The 14,540-nt window shown below is 43.5% G+C and overlaps 1 protein-coding gene across 5 annotated transcripts in view; it reads right to left on the bottom strand.

The window, feature by feature from the left end:
- Positions 1-14,540, bottom strand: part of C7H1orf21 (chromosome 7 C1orf21 homolog) — a 263,879-nt gene that overhangs the window by 48,678 nt on the left and 200,661 nt on the right. The gene's annotated exons all lie outside the window — the stretch shown is intronic.

Raw genomic sequence — 14,540 nt, forward strand, 5'->3', positions numbered from 1 at the left:
AAACAATGAACAAGTCCCTTTTGGCTGGGGTCAGGGCTGCTCATAATCTACGGTTGTATCTCCATGTCTGGAATTTATAATTTTACAGAAGGGAGGGTATAATCCAGAGATGTCTTAGTTTGAATCCACTCTAACAGGGGGTTAAAAAAACCCCAAAGATTCACGGACATCTGTATAACAAATCTGGGACTATGTCTGGTACTAGGCTTGGTACGTGTAGGATGCACAAGAAAGGCGAAAATGCTTTTTTGATTCATTCGCTACCAAAACAGGTCACTTGAAGGCTTAAGGACTATACACAATCGTTACTTGTGAACATTTTTCATCCTCTCTCCAGGAGGTTATACACTCTATGAGGGCATGGTTAGGACTGGGATTTAAGCGTCACATCTGACCCAGCCGGGTTGCCTTGGTCAAAGCATTCAGCTTCTTGGTCTGTAATCCCTCGAGATAGGACGGGAACAAAAGTACCCTCCCTGCCTGCTTCACGGTGTCAGAGATAAGGGCTTTGTAAAAGGTCAGGTATTAATACTCTTTGTACCCTTCAACCTGTCTCTTTTTGTATACACATGCTTAAATTTTGGGGGGGGGATATTCCTTTAAGAACAGAATTCTCTACATAACTGGAACTTATTCTTAAAAGTAAACTTAAAGATAGTACCAATTTTGCATGAAACTAGTTCTCAAGTGTCTTATAGGTTACATATTTCACGTTCTCCTAATAGTTGAGCGTCATCATAGTGAAGGGCTGTACCATCTGGCCAGGCGGTCATCCTGGCTCTGTGACTTACTAACTCTGGCATCTTCGTCAAGTTACCTCTCTGTACCTCAGTTTCCCCATCGGTAGAGTGAAGAAAACAATAATACCTACTTCACACGGTTGCTGAAGATTAAACGATAGTCGTAAGGTGATGGGATAGGGCCCGGCACAGCATTCTGCACACGTTGTATGTGTGTGTGCAGATGTGTTTGGTAAAAAAAATGCTGCCATGTGGTGAAGTCTCTGGGGCCTGTGAAGCACGAGAGGTTGCCAGCTCCCATGCTAAATGGCCCCAGCTTGCTTGTTCTCTTCGAACAGGACTCACTAACGAGCATGTTTTGGTTTCCCACCCCTGCTACTTGCAGAGTTTCTGAGCCCCATGTCACCTCCAGGCTTACTTTACCTGTGGCGTGAAACATCTCCTGGGCAAAGAAACTGGGTAAGCAGTCTCCCCGAGAAGAGAAGCATGCACCCAGCAGTCATCCCCCATCAACAGCCTCCCTGGTGACGCCGCCTGAGCGGATTCCATCCTAGCGTTGGCCCAGGCCACTCAGGGGAGCCATGTGTTGGAGAGCCGGAAAAGAGAACCTCGTGGACTCTGACGGTTGGGAGTTCAACTCTTCAATGGGAGAAACAGGACACATCCAAACACACCAGCACAGTGCTAGAAACAGATTGGATGATGCTGTCCCACAGATCCTCAACTCGTGAGGCTCAGAGAGGAAATCTGCAAATGGGCACCGGGTGTTTAGCTAGAGGGGAAAAGCAGGGCTTGTGCAGTTTTTATTAGGAAAGGAAAGAGGACATATCCAGCGTATAAACGGACAGACAGAGTTGTGTGACAACAGGCAAAATACTGGGCTTTGGTTTCCTGGAGATAATCGTGGTCTCTGTTTCAGGGTTGTGATCAGGATTCAATGGGAAAAACAGTGTGTGGCAGGTAGTCAGTCAAGGTCAGCTGCTGTTACTATCACTGTGATCATTGTTATTATATAGCCTGTGTCTGGCCAGGCAGGGGGCTGGGGTCTCCTTCCTTGTGGCTGTCGGTGAGAGGACTGTGGTCATAAATTGTGATCAGATAGATGGCAGGGGAGACCTTCCTCCTGCCCCCCCAGCCTTGTACCCCAGACAGGCCAGAAACCTGTGCACTTGGATAAAACTTCTGTGGCTGACACTAAGTCCCTTTCCTTCTTCTATCTAAATGAGACCGCAAATCAAAGGCTCAGCCAGCTAATGTGGTGTTAACGCAGCGAGAGCTTTTCAGGGCCTCCAAGTTCACTGCCACCACAAGGGAGCACCCCCTTTGGAGGGACAAATCTGTATCAACTGTCTGTGTAAACCCAAGACTGCAATGATCATTTCCTGAGCATTTGCTTCTCGGAAATTATAATCATCTGAGGAGGAGGAGGAAAATGGCATGAGTTGCTTTGCAGACATTATTTCCTTGAGGGCTGACGCCGACCCTGTCAGGGGGAGTGGCGCCCTGTCACCTGGAGGGAAACCTCAGAGGGGCCCAAGACCACAGGGTTCATCCTCACCCTTTTTGTTATGACTGCAGTGAGCTGACAACTAAATTCAAATTGCAATCAGTTCCGTGCTTGTTATTATCACGGGCCTGCAGCTCCGAGAACCAATTATTTCATGGACGGAAAACTTGGAAATCAAAGGCTTGGAGAGTAACAGCTCCCAGAGGGCCGGCGCCATTCTAAGGATGGGGAACCTGAGAACTGTCACAGGAACACCCCACCTGCACGTGGGCAGCCTTCTACAACATGACTGCACGATTCATGTAAATTTGTGAAGAACTGTGCTAAAAAGAAAACCTGAAAACCTTCAGCTGTCAGAAGGCAGAGGTGGGAGTGAGCTGGGTTTGGGAGGAACACGGCAATCCTCCTGAGGCAGCCCTACCCCGTAAAGGGGCTACAAAAGGGACGTCTGTAAAGAGGCCTCCCGCAGTCAGAATTGGGGCCGGGGGACATAATTCCACCCTTGTGCAAAGGACCCACCGAAAGCTACAGGGAACAAGATCCTTACGAGGCCCCCGCAAGCTGGAAGGCCAGAAAGTCCTGGTGATGCTGACAAGGAAGGGTTGTTTGAAGAACCACAGGGGCATTTTGGTGCAGACTCAAAAATCTCGAAGAGCTCTTGTCTACAGAGATTTTCCCTGCCACACCCCTACTCTGTATAAGTTTCCATGTCCTCGTCAGCTGTCTGTGCTATCTCCTTGGAAACTTAAAGAAGTTTATGTCAGCTCCGAACATACATTTCCAAGGTTCTAGGGTAAGGATTCTTTGTTTGTTGAAATGTCCAGGCTAAGAATTAGGGATATTAAGGAAGAGGGAAGGAAAGACCATTATCCTAATTTTAAATCCTGCTAAAAAGGAGCAGCTCAAAGAGTGACTTCGAACAAGAGAATTGCTCCTCCAAAGTACCTACAGTGCTCTTCTCCTTAAGTTTAACTAGACAAATAGTCAAGGACTGGCCGTCTAGTCGCAGGTGTGATTTTATCTTGTAAGTCTCTAGTACATTTCTGTAGACCTGTGTGCATTCAGCCTAATACATACACCTCAAGTACATAACACTCAGCTGTGAACTGAGTATTTTTCCAGTGGGGTAGATCAGAACCATATGGTTGTTACTTAGAGGATGCATCAAGTCTCCATTTCTCCATCTGTAAAATGGGGACAGTAAGACCTAACATGCAGTTAGGAAGGAATGCAGCTGCTGAGGGAATTAGAAGTAATACACGTAAGGTGTTTAGCAAAGCTTGGCACATGGGAGGGAGGTAATTAATAAATTAGGGCTCTAATGATGAAATTAAAAAATGAGATCAACAGATGCAGGAGTGAATAAACTGTCTAGGTGAGAAATTGGGACCACAGCTGAATGAGTCAGTTACATTCAGGTCCTCAAACAAGCCAGGCACTTGGGTGCTTGTCCCTCTTCCTCTGTCCTGACTGGCTCCCCCTGCCTTCAGCCCTCCCCACATCCATCACTTCTCATTTTCTGGATCTCTGCTCAAATGCCACCTCAGGTTCCCTGAACACCTTATACACAATAGCACTTCCCTTACTCTGCTTCATTTTTGTTTATATTACTTATCATTTCCTGACATTAATATATTAATTCCTTTCTTTATTGGCTGTTTTCTCTCTTGAATAGAAGCAATAGGCAGGCAGGGACTGTTTTATGCAATGCTGCATCTTCAGGACTCAAGACTAGTGTTAGCCACATGTGAGATGCTCAATGAGTATTTGTTGCATCAGTGAAAGGATGAAAAATATCTAGTTATAAAAAAAAAAAAGAAAAATATCTAGAGTTGTGAAGTTTCAGAGTTGAAAGGGGACTTAGAGGTTTCCCCCTCTGACCTTGCATCTAATGTAGGATGGGTCTCCATTTACCCCATTCCAGACTGGGAGCCTTCTCTTTTAGGCTGGAAAATGTCAGATAGTTTTCCATGCTGCCCATGACACTGTTCAAAAGCTGGACCCAAACTGCCTCTTTGTAATTTCCAAAGAATGGCTTAATCCAGGCCTTTGGAACCAAAGGATCATTCTTCCCAGACCGACAGCATCCCTTGGTCCCTCATCTGCAAATAACAGGGCTCCATCTAGGTCTCTCCCTTGCAAGGGTGCCACTTTCCCCATGATCTTATTAAAACGGACCCATCAAAAACATCACTTGCACAGAATAAGATATCCCAGATACACAGCATAAGAGAGGTAAGGATTCAGTAGCTGACAAAGGTGATCACCAGGAATGACAGATTCCAAGAGAATGGATGTGCTAAATCTTAATAATACAACAGAACTTCTGTCAAGGTTCTGGAGAGGGAAATAGCTCTCAGGGAAAGAGGGAAATAAACTTATACAAAGGAATAGAAAAAGATTGCAAGAGAAAAGATACAAAGAGGAACACACTTGATCATGTGAAAATGAACTTTTGCGGGGTAAAAAATAATAAAATAAAAAGGCAAATTTCATAATGGGAAAAATACCTGTAGCATACAATGTGTCAGTAAGTTATAGGAGAAGCTCAAACCTATAAAAAATGGACAGTAAGAGGATCTCAGTAAGAGGGAAGGAAGGGTATAAACTAGAAACTCATTCAGAATGAAGTAAGTCCAGTGAACACAGAGATAGAAAAACGGTCTGCTTCAGTCATCAGAAAATATAAATCAAATAATTAGATATTATTGAAAAATAGTGACACCCAATTCTTGAGAGTACACGAAGAAATGTAACTCTCTCCTATCTTGCTGGCAGCTGTGTCAAATGGTACAGCAGCTTTGAAGGTTAACTTGGTAATACCTACTATGAGTCATATAAATGTTCATACCCTTTATTAGAGCAATCACTGAAATCAGTCTCAAAGATAAACCCCCAAATATATGTTTTAAAAAAATATATGCATTGTTTCCCTGGGGCTGGAAGTGGGCATGGGGATTGACTGTAAGCAGGCAGGAGGGACCTTCTTGAGGTGATGGAAATGTTCTAACACTGGAAGGTGGTGATGGTTGCATCATTTGGTAAATTCACTAAAAATTACTGCATTGCACATATAAAATGAGTAAATTTTATGCCATGTAAATGTTATCTTCATAAAGTTCTTAGAAATATATGTACAAATATTTTCATTGCAGCCTTTTTACTAGGCATGAAAAAAACCTCAATCAAATATCCCAAAGAAAAAAAGGGGTTACTAAGGGATGGTCCAAGCACACTCTGCGACCAAAGAGACACATAAACAAAATGAGCGGACTCATCACCCCCTGTGTCCCAGCAGCTCCTGCTTGGATACCACTGCATTTTCACACATATTGTTCCCTTCTCGCAGACCCCCTCCCCAGCTGTCTCCCCGTGGCCACTCAGCCTTCACGGTGGTGTTCCAACATCATATCTTCAAGTGACATTTCCCCCAGCTGCTCAGGGAGAATCTTTTCCCTTCCATCCCACCACCATGCTTTATAGTGATTTTAGCCAAAATGTATGCCTCCCTTACTCTAGGCAGCAGGACGTGTCTCATTCATCCTTGTGTGGCCCACGTCACAATGGTCATGAATACGCAGGCATTTGGAGGGAGGTGTTGCTGTGCATGCGTGCGTGCGTGTGTGTGTGTGTGTGTGTGTGTGTGTGTGTATGGAGGTTGTTACATGATGTGTTCTGGAAGTGTCTTGGACTTTAATAAGTGAAGCAAGTTGTCAACACTTTGTGGATCACACAGGAAAAGCAGTCCTCTTCAACAACACCGATGATAAAGAATAAGTTTTGAACACCAGAATCAGCAGAGACTGGGGCACAGCCTGCTCCCAAGAAGAGCCTGGAATTTAGCAGAGGGCAGCAGGAACGCAAGGTGGGGGAACAAAAGCTGGTATCAGAATCTCATGCCCACTACTTAGCATTCTTATTTATATAAATAATACTTATGTAAACCACATAAGGAATCATGTCTGGTTCTCTCTCTCTCTTTTTTTTTTGGACAAGGCAATTGCAATTTTATGTTTTGATTAAAAAATGTGCATCTGGACAGCTAAATTATAAGTGTCAATCTAATGCAAGTGTAATAGGAACACCAGCTGTCCCTTTTTAAAAAAAATTTAATTCCAGTGTAGTTAACATACAGTGTTATATTAGTTTTAGGTATACAATGTAGTGATTCAGGAATTCTATACATTACTCAGTGCTCATCATGAAAAGTGTACTCTTAATCTCCACCACCTATTTCACCCATCCCCCCCACCCCCCACCCCTCTGGTAACCATCTCTTTGTTCTCTATAGTTAACAGTCTGTTTTTGGGTTTGTCTCTTTTTTTTTTCTTTGTTCATTTGTTTTGTTTCTAAATTCCACATATGAGTGGAGTCATATGGTATTTGTCTTTCTCTGACTGACTTATTTCGCTTAGCATTATACTTTCTAGATCCATCCATGTTGTTGCAAATGGCAAGATTCCATTCTTTTTTATGGCTGAGTCATATTCCATTGTGGATATATACACATATATACACACCACATCTTCTTTGTCCACTCATCTGTCCATGGACATTTGGGTTGCTTCCATATCTTGGCTATCGTAAATAATGCTACAATAAACACAGGGTATATATAGCTTTTCAAATTACTGTTTTCGTGTTCTTTGGGTGGATACCCAGTAGTGCGATTACTAGATCATATGGTAGTTCTACTTTTAATTTTTTGGGGAACCTCCATACTGTCTCCACCGTGTCTGCACCAGTTTGCATTCCCAGTCTGGTTCTCTTTTTATAATATTCATCCAGGAGTCTTAAACTCAGTCTTGGCTGTTGTCACAAAGTTCTGATTAAAAACCTCACAGGTACTGCAAAGGGGCCAGATAACTAAATATTTTACGGAAGACTCTCATGTTTGTAGAAAGCGAACATTAAGTTTTGTAACGGAGGCTCATTATGGAAGTTTGTTTTAATGAGGCTTATTTCTGTCTCAAACTGCGAGCTACATTTGTCATAAAGCAGGCTCTTGTTTGCTGACTGACTGACTGACCAAAGGAAGCATTCAGTCTCCTCTCCTTTACCTCTCTGGATGACACCAGGAACCACCGTTAGTTTCTGGCCTGTGCATTATTTTGATTCTCCTACGTCCTGTCTGCTTCCTTTGTATGATTCATCTTCCTCCTCTCTCTTCCTAATCGTAGGCATCCTGAGTTTCAGTTTCTTGACATAGTTTTGCCTCCTGGATCGACTGCTATCCTGCACTGGGGCTTTCAGGGTGCCCAAGAACACCCCGATTAAGGAAACACAACCGCTGCGACTGTATCTTGGCGCAGAAATTTAATGGGGCCACATCCTTGCTCTGCCCACCTAACACCTCTTATTCCCCCGACCTTTGCCTCCAGGCATCACCATCCAGAGGCAACCTCGGATCCAAATTTCCACGGGAATCTGGACAGTTAAAAGCTCTGTCCCTGAACCAGGAATACAGGGGCAGGAGAGCTATATGCCACAACTTGAGCATCTGTGAATGATGAGCTGGAATCCAGAACACCCATGATGTGGAGGCAGGAGGCAGGAAAAGAGAGGAAAAGTGGAATGAAGGCCCCGCCCCATCCTCCGCCTGCGGGGCAGTGGTCCCAAAGCAGGCGCCCTCCACCCCTTCCTCGGGGCTGGAAGTGGCAGGCTGTCTTCCGTCAGCGCTCCAGCAGCATTTTCACTAACAGTCCAACAACAATTTCTAACCACAGTTTTGAGGAAATGCCAAAGAAAAGCAAAAATAATTAGCTGCGCTGTTCAAGTCTCCTCCTCCGACTTACTTCATTAGAAAAATCAGTCAAGGCATTAATGGCCATCTCTGTTTCTAATGAGCTTTATTCTAATTAGACTCACGCGTTATTATTTCGGTTGGAAAAAGGTCTCGTTTGTAAAGAGCAGCAGGAGCGTGACAGCTTGTGACGGCTTCTTTGACCAGACAGAGGCATAATCGCCATGATAACAGCACCAGGGACAACAGTCCCAGTATACTGAGCTTTTCATTTCCAAGAGAGAGCACGTATTAACTACGCGGCCTTAAAACCCCCATGAAGTGTTTATTATACCCGAATCCTCATTCTACGAACAAAAAGGAGGGTATTTTAGAAGCTTTAAGGCACATATTTCTCAAGCTTTATCTGACACTGGCACTCAGATGACTTCAATGATGCTCCTTCTCCCCGCGCCCCCCCCCCTCCACCCCAGGAAGTGAGCAGGAATGAGGATAAAGGTGGGAGGTTCCTATCTCTAGGCCATAGTGAACTGATGTCGGAGGCAGGAGTTGGCAACCTTCTCTGTGAAGGGCCAAACAGTAAATATTTTAAGCTTTGCATTCCATACGGTCTCTGTTGCCACTCAGCTCTGCTGTTGGAAGCATGAAGGCAGCCATAGATAAAAGGAGAAGAATAAGACTGGCTGTGTTCCAATAAAACTTTATTTGTGGACACTAAAATTGGAATTTCACGTAATTTTTCACGTCAGAAAAAATATTCTGTTTTTTGCTTTTCCCAACCATTGAAACACGTAAAAACCGTTCTTGTTCCGTGAGCTGGATTTGGCTCATGGACCATAATTTGCCCACCCCTGTTGCAATGAAAAGAATTACCGTCAGTGGGTTCAGAGGTCAACAGTCAAGGGTTTGGCCCTCTTCCTAGAAGCTCAAGCAACAGAGATAACTTCTGTCTTGAGAGAAATGTCTCTCAAGATGGGGTCAGAGTTCTCTTCTAAAATGTCATTTTTATAAAATTGTTCTTATTTTACAAACAAGAAAACCATCAATCAAAATAAAGTTTTCCTACAATCTACCTAATTGATTGGACAGTTTCCAAGTTTCATTTAAATCTCTGTCCATATATCTGTCATTTTTATATAGTTTCAATCCTATGACAGACACATTTTTTTCCACTTAATGTTATCTTATAAAATTTTTCCCTGTTGTAACCGATTCCTTCTAATGATAAATAGATATAACATAAATTTTTGTGGAATTCTTTGTGGAAGATTTCCAGGCCATTTGATGGACTTAATTCAAAGGGATGTCTTAGTCTACTCTCAGGTGTAAGAGTTAAGATTTAAATACCACCCCCTCACCCCCAGGCCAGGTCAACCTACTTGGTAGATTGAGCCTTGTGGGTCCCCTCTAAGGTTCACTTCCTCTAGACATGAAGCCTCATGTGTCTCCTCTAGGATTCACTTCTTCTAGACATGAAGTCTCCTCTAGGGTTCACTTCCTCTAGGACATGAAGCCTCATGGCTTCTCTGGGGTTCACCTCCTTCAGGACAATGGCTATAGCAAGTTTGGGATTTCAATCCATATGCCTCTTGACAAAGACGTGTTTTCCAGACAGGCTTTTTAGAGCTCTTTGTTCAGAACTAATTGCTTATACCCTAGAATGTACACTGAACACGGTTGGAGATTGGGTGAGACTAAGTACCCACTTCCTTTCCTTACAGTTTTTAACTGAGAACAGTCAGAAGGAGTCAGATGGGAATTAGCTCTCCTGCTAGGTTAGGGAACCCAGCAGGCCCTTCTCATTACCACTCCCTGTCCCACCCCCAAGGCCCTATGGATGGTGACTGACTCAGCCAGGCATATGTGGACAGAATGGAGGATGTTGGGTTTGCCCCTCTTACTGCTCATAAGCTAGCAGACTAGAGAGGAGAAAGTGTGAAAGGTTGGTTCCTTTTCTTCCTCTCCACAGAGAGGAGCAACCTTGTCTGCTCGATCAGTGCTCACCATCCCTTCCCTTTCTCTTTGCTTTCAGAATAGAAAGCACATGCATCCGGCCAGGAAGAGGACCACAGCTCCTGATGGGAGGTCCCTGCCTATAAAAGGTAGAGAAGAGTGGAGTAGCCAGATAGGATGGGGAGAAAGCCCAAAGGGCAATGAGGAGTGGGTGTCTTGGGCCCCGGGATGGGGACAGCATGTCCATGTGGCTTCCTTCCTCATCCAGGACATGGCTAAGGTGGCCAAGCTGCACACTAAAAGAGAAGGGAAAGCAGGTCCATGGGACTTCATTACGGATCCTGAGGGGCCTACTGGCCTGATGAACCCAACACATTTCCTGGGAATGAGCACTCTACAAGGATGACAACTGAGGGGGGTCCAGAGGACACATGACAGGCTGAGGCAAGCCGAAGTGACTGGATTTGTGGGGACTATTTAGCCTAATGGGAAGCTCTGATTAAATTAAGGATTGCCTCATATTTGGCCAACTGGCCAATAAGAATAACAATCAACAGAAGTCAACTACATCTCTGGTCATGACTATCAGAATCCTTGGGAATAATGATTTCAAAGGAAATCTAAAAAAGGACCATTTCAGGTGACTTAGAGCATTTCTCGGTGCCTGTATATTACTGCCTGTTGGTTGTCTTCCACCAAACTGCATATGCTGGGATGCTGTGGAAAGTGTGAGCAAGACTCATGACCACTATTTAATCTGCTTTTTCCCACTAGACATTTTGTCATAAACATTTTCCTGTTTTCATAGACTTCTGTTAATCTTGAGAAATTTAAAAGGTACAGAAAAGTAGAAAGAATGTAACAAAGACTATTTCTATCACTTGGACATAAGAAGCAGTGATATTTTGTAACATCTGCTTCTAGCTTCTGCCCTCCCTGATGAAATTGCTGTCCCAGTCCCCATTCCCCTGTCCCCAGGCACAATGGTCATGGGTTTAGTAGGCGGCCTCTCAGCTCATTTTTGATACTCTAACATTCATATTTTTACTCTATCAAATAAACTATGCTTTATGTGTATATGCATGTTTAAATATATAACAGATATAAACACATCCATATATAAATATATCATATAAAAATATACCATATCAATGTGTGCATACACACGTGTATACGTCTATCAGTGCACATGGCATGTAGCCAGTACTTCATAAATACTTGCTGAATGTCCATCCCTAAACAACGTACAGCATTTTTACATTTTTTAATTGGGATGGTATCATACAATTTTTATCATTCTGCATATTCCTTTGTTCACGTAATATGGTTTCAAATCTATACAGTCCATACCATATATATATATATATATATATATATATATATATATATATACCTGATTCATTTCCTTTAACTGCTGTATAATACTCCACTGCAGATTCCTACAGTTTCATCTACTCATTCCTCCACAGGTAGACACTTAGGCTGCTTCTGGGGCCTTTCTCTTTGCTATCAAACACAGAATGCTTCAGTAAACTTTATTATATAGATGTAAAAGAATTTCAAGGATACCGACCCAGAAGTTTCATCGATGATTTTATTGGTTTGTATTAATAGTACTTCTTTATATATTCCAGCTGTAGATCCTTTCGATGTTTTAAGTGTTGCAAATATATTCCGAACTAGTTTACTAGAAGCTCTGCATTTGGGAATTACGAGGCTCATGAATAAGGGAGACACTGACCCATGACAGTCACCCGGCTCCTTGTGTCAATTTTCAGTTTGTTAAGAACCCAGAAGGGAGGCAGGATATGATTAAATGTCTCCAAACCTCCAACAACCAATTTTGGGAATATGAGTTTAAAGAACTTTGGTACTCCTCTTTTGAATCTATGTAGGAAAATGGGATTAAATGAGGGCAATCTAGAATTATCTGCTCCAAGAATGCTTTTTCTAGGAATGAAACAGAGTATGTCTCCACTCAACAGAACTTCAAAGAGAGGAATAAGTATCCATTAATACAAGATTATCTCAGAATAAACTTTCAAGACATGTACAGAACATAATATGCTTCGTAATTCCTTCCCAAATGATATAAATGGGCATGTGTCATTCTTTGCTACAGAGGATTTGCTTAGTGGGAATTTCAAAGAGTTGGGGGCAATCGATAAGATATTCTCTAAAGTTCCTCTCAACTCGAAATTTTATGCTTCTAGATTAGACGTTCCCTAAAGGCAAAAACCCAACTTTTAAATTATGCACCTCCTATGGCCCCTGGCTCATTTCTGTGTCCAGAGAACACATCCCAGTTATGCTCATTAAATGAATCAAAAGAAGTCAGTTTTACTGTTTTAATGATTTTTGCGGAGATCCCCTTTCCTAACTTTTTGTTGTTTTTGTTGTTGTCACAAGCCTTTTGAGGCTGGTATTGCTATTTGTAAAAGTGTGTTTTAAAAAATCTACAAGAGTTAAAAAAAGAATGAACCCTCTAAACACGAAAAATCTATATAGGGATCCAGCTCTACCCAGGCCACTGACTCACTGACTCGTTCTGTAATCACAGCTCAAAAGCTAGTGCAAGGTTATTGAATGGCGCTAAAAATGTTCACATGAATCTAATTCCTTAACACGTTTATACCACACGGGAGGGAGGCAGGTCAGGGCACACTGGCAAAGAATCCTCTTCTAATACTCCACCTATAAGGAGACATCCGTACCACAGGAAGGCACTTTTGCTGGAGCAAAATTCAAGCTGTTAAGTTCTGCATTTTTAGTTTCAATTTTTGCCCCCTCAAAACCCACCTCCCCTCAGTCTCTACAAATGGCCTTGATGATAAGGATACAAACAACTTCAAGCATGTCCAACGGACCAAACCCTCCGCCAGACTCTGGTGAATTAGCTCTAATTTCCCAGACAAGTTGGTATTGTTATGCAAATTTTTCGAAGAGGAGCCAGAGGATCAGAAAGGTCTAACAATCAGCCTGGGGCCACACAGCTACAACTGGAGCTGGTTCTCAGATCTGGCCTGGGGTTGGAAGCAAGGCTCTTTGTCTTCCTCTGTGCTGCCTCTTTCCTTGACCTCTCTCAATGCAGGTCTTGGCTCTGCACCCGCTAGCTACTTATTGTGCTGTTCTTTGTTAAGAGCACCTCCTGTCTTGCTGAGCCCTCTACTGTAGGAGGCTGCCTGACCATACCTCCTTCCTTTGTATGCTTTCGCTTCTGCTAAGCCCCATGGTCTTATTTGTACCATTCCCTCATTCAACAAGTGTGCTAAGCATCTGTTCTGTCCTAGGCCCTGTGCTAGGTTCTGGGGAAGCAAAGACAAATGATTCCCAAAGACAAATCCTAGCCCAGAGGGTTAAGACAATGCCCATGGCTGCCAAACGCAAAGAATGGAAAGGCCATGCAGACAAAGGGAAACAGCCCAGGAAGAGGACGGGAAGGAGAAACTGAATGGGAACAAGGGAACGGCCCACACCAGCATCACTGTCTCTGCTCTGAGTGGTACCTTGGGCTGCCCTCCCTTGCCTAACTACTGCACCATGGCAAAATGACACCATTCACTGGTTGTGCCCTACATTACTGTCGGCCACACTTCATTCATAAAAACGGGAGGGTTCTTATTTGCATTCATGTACCGCATCGTTCTGGAATCTGAACTCTTCTCTGCTGCTCCCTAAAGAGCCCGGCTGATAGTACCTCAAGAATTCTCAGAAAATCAAGCCCTCCAGAAAAAAGAAAGCAAGCAGAGACCGAGTGTTTCATTTCTTTCAGGCTCGTTGCCTGCTCTATCTTCCTTGGCCGCACCATCTATTCCTATCAGCTACCTTAGCATCTTAGCCCAGAGCGTGCACACGCTTTGCCAGTGGTTCCTACACCAGCGTTATCATCATGACTATTCAGTAGGGAGAAAAACAAAACAGGACTGAGTCCCATCCTTACCCTTGTAATTACAGCTTTAATTTGGCTGATGAATGAGGAAAGGTACACACAGGAGAGAGGGAAGGCAAGGCAGGGGGGTGGAGGGCAAGGGGACACAGGAAGGGTCTGGTTATTAGCAAGGCCATACTATGCTTACTGTGGAACACAAAACTGTTTAATGAAATGATATTGGCAAACCAGCCCACTTGCAAAATAGACATGCCAGCAGGAGCCTCTCTCCACCACTGTTGAGGGCTGTTGAGGGCCTTGGCTGTTGCTAAAAGTGAAAAGCAAGAAGGGAGGCACACCCTATGATTTCCTCTGCACACACAGGCAGGCTGTGTAACATTCCTTAGGATTTGATACAACAGTCCCATGTTTCTCTTCCCTAGTGGGCACTGAGGAGGCCTTCAAACAGGGGCCCAGAGAGTAAAACCTATCATCAGCTGCATCTGCCACACATTGTATCTGATTCTATAGCAACTCTGAAGTTACACAGTCCCCTGCAGGGATAGTTTATATATAGAACCAAACATCATGGTTCGTAAATTACATGCTAATCACTCTCTTCACCAGGTGAAAAGCAAACACCTTCTGATCTCCAACACATTGATTCAAGACATGGTTCAGACTGAGCTGATGTAATATTACGAGGAAGAGCCCTTGAAATAAATTTAT

This window comes from Halichoerus grypus, chromosome 7 (genome assembly GCF_964656455.1).
Source record: "Halichoerus grypus chromosome 7, mHalGry1.hap1.1, whole genome shotgun sequence".
Taxonomy (NCBI): domain Eukaryota; kingdom Metazoa; phylum Chordata; class Mammalia; order Carnivora; family Phocidae; genus Halichoerus; species Halichoerus grypus.